Source organism: Podarcis vaucheri (genome assembly GCF_965113315.1).
Source record: "Podarcis vaucheri genome assembly, chromosome: 12".
In the NCBI taxonomy this organism is placed as follows: Eukaryota; Metazoa; Chordata; class Lepidosauria; order Squamata; family Lacertidae; genus Podarcis; species Podarcis vaucheri.
In genome coordinates, this window is record NC_138750.1 from 57,814,398 (window position 1) to 57,820,715 (window position 6,318).

Genomic DNA, 6,318 nt, shown 5'->3' on the forward strand with positions numbered 1-6,318 from the left:
AAACCCTTTCGTCTAGCGGGTTTTCCATCTTGCGAGGCATTCGTCTTGCGGGGCACCACTGTACTAGGAAAACCATAGCTTTAACTATACGGACCTTGTTAGGTAGGTTTACCTTAAATGCAAAGTGAACTAATTCATCCCCATCCCTGCCATATGGAACAGCGGTGGCTCGTCTCGTTTTGCCACCTGAAACAAGATGGGAATGGCTGTCTCCTCCCTTCCCTTCCCTCCCCGCAACCCAACCCACTCAGTACCACTTCCACAGCTGGAACACCCCGGCTCTCACCGAAATCGGCAGGACCTGGGGCATTCTGCAAAGCGTTGCTGCTTGGAAGCCGAGAGTCAAAGCCATGCCCCAGACCACCTTCCTCTCAGCAGCAAGAGGGGGTTCTGCTGGCAGTGGGGCTGATTCTAACAGGCAAACCTAGAGGACTGCTCTCTAATGTCCTGCAAACATCCTCTCCGATGCCTCCCGCTATAGCAGGCATAAGTCCGTTTCGGGGGCTGGTTTTGACCATTAAAGCCCTTTGCAGCCTAGGACCCACGTACCTACAGGACCACCTCTCCTGGGATGCCCCGCGGAGGACCTTAAGGTCCACAAATGACAACATTTTGGAGGTCCCAGGTCAAAAGGTGGTTAGATTGGTCTCAACTAGGGCCAGGGCCTTTTCAGTACTGGCCCCGACTTGGTGGAATGCTCTATCACAGGAGACCAGGGCCCTACAGGACTTGACATCTTTCCGCAGGGCCTGCAAGACAGAGTTGTTCCGCCTGGCCTTTGGTTTAGACTCAGTCTGACCCTTATGTTTCCTTCCCCTTATGGTCTTGATGAGGCTGCATTTTAAATTGTATTTTAACCTGTATTTTAAATTGGTTCCCCCCCCATTATGTTTTTACTGTAATTTTACTGTTGTTAGCTGCCCTCAGCCCAGCTGTGGCCGAGGAGGGCGGGGTATAAATAATAAAAAATATTATTATTATTATTAGTCCAGCCTGATGGTCGATTTAATCCAGCCCCTGTGGCAGTATATCCTGGGGTAAAATCCTAAATCAGTAACTCCAATCCTTAAAAAAGCTCAGCAACTCTGGGGTAAACTCCAATCGGTAAACTTCGGCCCCCATGCATGTTCTCTTCACCAAATCCGGCCCTCTTTGAAAAAAGTTTGGGAATCCCTGCCTGCGCTATAGCCATCCCTGAATTAAAGCAGCTTGCATTCAAACAGCCAGCTGAAAATTGGCTTGCATTTGCTAAATTCCTCAAGGTTACTCATCTCTAATGGGTTCAGAATGTGCCTTTCCATTTGCTTTCTGTTTTAAGTTCCTCAAATCTGCAACATACAACGCTAGTGGCTCAATTGGCTCCTGGTGATTTAGAAGGGTTTCTCCTTGCTTCCAACGCGCTATCCATCTTGCTGCATCGGCCATGACCTATTTAGTGTGAAACGAGGCGCTTCAAAGCAAATTGCTATCGGCAGTAGGAAATGTCACACGTCTCCAGCAGGCTGCACTGGAAGGCAATTCAGACTTCCACTCTTGCACGTGAGCTAAAGAAAGAGGCAAAAGTTGAGCTGCTCCCTCACTGCTACTTTTGAGGAGAGTTTGGGGAGGAGGGTCGCTTTTTCACAACCATCTTGCAACAAGGTGCTGGTTTGGGCCACTGGTGGCCTGAATCAGGAGCAGCAGACCACAAGCTCAGGCCATACCCATCACTGACTTTTGCTTTGCACCCTGAGTGTTTGTGCCCGGCTGGGAATAGGTCCGCAAACTCTGATCCTGTGTCACGGAAATGACAGGCAGAGCAGGTCATTCACAGGTCAGAGAGAGAGAGAGGCAGACCAGAGCCATTGTGGCTGGTAGAAGAAGATGAGTTTGGATTTGATATTCCGCTTTATCACCAATCTAAGGAGTGTCAAAGTGGCTAAAAATCTCCTTTCCTTTCCTCCCCCACAACAAACACTCTGTGAGGTGAGTGGGGCTGAGAGACTTCAAAGAAGTGTGACTAGCCCAAGGTCACCCAGCAGCTGCATGTGGAGGAGCGGGGAAGCGAACCTGGTTCACCAGATTACGAGTCCACTGCTCTTAACTACTACACCACACTGGCTCTCACTGGTAGCCATTGATTGCCTTGTCTGTCAGGAAGCTAAATCCTCTTTTAAAGCCATTTAGGTTGTCTCCTGGGGAAGCAAGTTCCTGTCAGGAGTTCAGTCTATACTCGAGTAAGACCCTGGTAGAGACACATGCCTGACTGGCATGTTCTCTCCCTCCTGGTCAATCGTTTAGGAGCTTCAAAAGCTTTCTTCAGCCCAAACATCACAACGACCGATGCCAACCGACACCGGCACACTTAGGGATCTACAGAGTTTGCGCATCATGCGTAACAGACCCCAGCAACTCAGCATTTTGGCTAATCTACTTTATTTACATATAAGCACACACGGAGCACTGCAACATGGCTCCCTCTCTCTCTAGCATCAGACAGCAAAGAGAAAAAGAACACAGGAGAATAGACCCACTTCACGGAACACAGGAACACAAACATCCTGTCTCCGTCACTTCCCACTCTGTGGAGTCAAAACATATACCGTCTTGTGAAAGACAACAATCCCATGACTGCAATCATGGAGCAGGAATTCTAACAGTTTGACCATGGTGCTGTGTGAAGAAGCCCTTTATTTTCTCTGTCCTGACTCTTCCAATCTTCAGTTTCGTTGAATGCCCAATGTACTCGTGTTAGGAGAGAGGGAGGAGCTTTTCTCTTTATCTGCTTCCTCCACATAATTATATAAGCTTCTATCGTGTCACCCTTTACTCGCCATCTCTCTAACCGGCAATGCTGCCTCCAACAGTGGCAATAAAACTCAGCCATTGTAGCCACTGAGAGCCTAAAGAGGTAAAGGTAAAGAGACCCATGACAATTAAGTCCAGTCGTGGACAACTCTGGGGTTGTGGCGCTCATCTTGCTCTGTAGGCCGAGGGAGCCAGCGTTTGTCCACTTCCGCAGACAGTTTTTCCAGGTCATGTGGCCAGCATGACTGAGCCGCTTCTGGCGAAACCAGAGCAGTGCACGGAAATGGAAGCTGAGAGCCTATAGCTCCACAAATTACAATCATACCTCAGGTTAAATGTGCTTCAGGTTGAGCACTTTTGGGTTGCGCTCTGCGGCGACCTGGAAGTAACGGAACACGTTACTTCCGGGTTTCACCGCTTGCACATGTGCAGATGGTCAAAATAACATCACACGCATGCGCAGAAGTGGCGAATCACCACCCGCGCATGTGCAGACGCACAGACGAGGGTTGCGTTCGCTTCTGGATGTGAACGGAGCTCCGGAATGGATCCCGTTCGTATCCAGAGGTACCACTGTAGTCTACTCTTCTTTTTAAGTCATCCAGGTTGGTGTCCCTCACTGTCTCGTGGAGTTCCATAGTTTAACTTGGCACTGCATAGAAGGCAGCTTCTACTTAGATGGCAGCACAGAACGTTAAGGCAATTCCAGCTTCCTCTGCACTGGGTAACTCCATCAAACAGTTCCCTGTGAGCAAATATGATTAAGGGAAAAATGCTTCTCTCTAATGAGAAGCGTCATTACATTGGCTCCTAGCATCTGCATCCCAGATTCCCGCAGAGTGCCATTTCATTCATGCTTCAAAGGGTGACAATTAAGTGGTCTCCTGGGGTATTGAAGCTCTCAAAACAGAGCCCTGAGAGCACCAGCTTGGCTGATGGGAACGTCTCTACCTGTTGGTCAGTAGTGAATGCGCGACCTCGAGTGCTTGCCTGCTGTGTCAATTTGTATTCCTCCAAGCCTCCATCTCTGACCACTGAGTGACCCTCTAATAGAAGGAGATTGCCACAATCACTGGCTCCTACGGGTCTCCTGCCCAGCTGTCCCGCTGCCCCTTGCCACTTTAAATCTGCAAAGTTGCTTTAGAAACAAGCTTAGAAGCCAGCTTCAATCACTGGGCATTTTTAACACCCAATTGGCACCCGCTGGGAGTTTTGCAAGTCGAGCTTCATGCAAAGGGCAGAACAACAGAAAGGGAATTTCTTCTGTAGTTTAAAGGCAAGAAGCAGTGAACCCTATTATTATTATTGCTACTATTATTATCACTTATGAATCACTTCCTGTGAGGCATTTTAAAGCAAATGACAACAGAATAACAGCCTATATAAAACAATTACATCTATAAAAACCGTTAAAATAATGGCATATATAAAAACAGCTTAAAAACAATAATGCAATAAATACAACAATTGCATATAGAAAATTAATTTCAAAAACAAGCAGAGGCCAAGTGCGACAAGTTTCTCCAGTTTGAAGGATAGTTAATAGTTCCCTGTGAAGAGGGATGGATTGTTTATCCACTCTGGGAACTGTAGGTCTGTGAGGGGAATAGTGGTCTAAAAACACTCACCAACCTTAATGAACTACAGTTCCCAGAATCCTTTGGAGGAAGTTTAATGTGGTATCATAGTGCTTTAAATGTATAGTGTGATCTCTGAATGTGGGGAGGGAATCATAGAATCATAGAATCATAGAATCATAGAGTTGGAAGAGACCACAAGGGCCATCGAGTCCAACCCCCTGCCAAGCAGGAAACACCATCAGAGCACTCCTGACATATGGTTGTCAAGCCTCTGCTTAAAGACCTCCAAAGTAGGAGACTCCACCACACTCCTTGGCAGCAAATTCCCCTGTCGAACAGCTCTTACTGTCAGGAAGTTCTTCCTAATGTTTAGGTGGAATCTTCTTTCTTGTAGTTTGGATCCATTCCAGGGAAAGAGTTATTCATTTGCACACTGCTCATCTAAATTAATTCTTCAGGCGTGTTTTTCTTGTTTTTAATGAAAAGGTAACTTCCCATGTAAACAAGGGTGGGCAACCTGTAATCCTCAACCAAATTTCATTCAGCCCCCAGTCTAATGTTCATGTGGAGAAGAGAAGAAAAATTTGGACAGGGGCTGGCAGAAGGAGAGAAAAGGGGTTGGCTCCATCCACCTTGGGCCCCAGCTCCACCCATGGCCAGTACATGGCCCCCAAGGAAAATTCCCTGCGGGAATGTGGCCCTTAGCAGTGGGGAGGCAGGGTTTTCCTTCCCCGTTATAAAGATAACCCTAAGTAAAGGAACCTAAGTTTTGATCCATTTCTATCACAAGTTGGCCATGGAGTTTTCTTGGCAGGGATACTGGAGTGGCTTGCCGGTTCCTGCTCCAGGTGGATCGCGTTTGGTCAAAACTCTCCACTATGAGCTGTCCATCTTGGGTGGCCCTGCTCGGCATAGTTCATAGCTTCTCTGAGTTATTCAAGCCCCTTCGCCACAGCAAGGCAGTGATCCATGAAGGGGACTGCAAGAAGATCAAACCTCTCCATTCTTAAGGAAATCAGCCCTGAGTGCTCACTGGAAGGACAGATCGTGAAGCTGAGGCTTCAATACTTTGGCCACCTCATGAGAAGAGAAGACTCCCTGGAAAAGACCATGATGTTGGGAAAGATGGAGGGCACAAGGAGAAGAGGACGACAGAGGACAAGATGGTTGGACAGTGTTCTCGAAGCTACCAGCATGAGTTTGACCAAACTGCGGGAGGAAGTGGAAGACAGGAGTGCCTGGTCAAGAAGAGTCGAACATGATTAAACGACTAAACAACAACATCACAAGTTGATAAGATGGTGTCTTTTGTTTCTATAACCCCCTCGCGATTTACAGGACAAATGGTCCTTGGACTTTCTGACACTCCTTTATTTATTTTTAATTTATTTTTGCTTTCTGCATCTTCTGGCTGAGTCACTCAAAGACATTGCACAGATTGTGTGAACTCCTGACCCCAACCTTTCCTTGCCTAGCTGGTTTTCTTTGCTCCTCCCTTCCCACCAAGAACTGAGGAGTCTTGAGGACATTGCCATGAAGATTCACCTTTCCCGGGTCATTTCTTGCTCACAGCAACATCTCTCAGCCATTTGGGGGTTGGTTGCTGAAGAAAGTTGGCAAATGCTATGCTTTGCGGGGGCCAGATTTGGCATTTTAGGGAGACTATTGACAGGCATTTCGCCATGAAAACCTTTAAAGAATGTTCACAACGCCTCGTGAATCAGCCTAGGTGGGGTTTGGAACTCTCTGCTGTTTCTAAAGCTGTCCAGTAACCTTTGAAAAATATACTAGAAAAAGTCTGGATGTGGCCTTCTCTATCGAGGCCAAAGAACTGAGAGCTTTGTTGATGCTTTCCAAACCTGAGAAGTTTTAGCTTTTAAAATGTCGAGTGGAAGAGAGACTCAAATCGGAGGCCAGAAGGCAGGAATGTTGACCTTGTGTTGTTCATTCT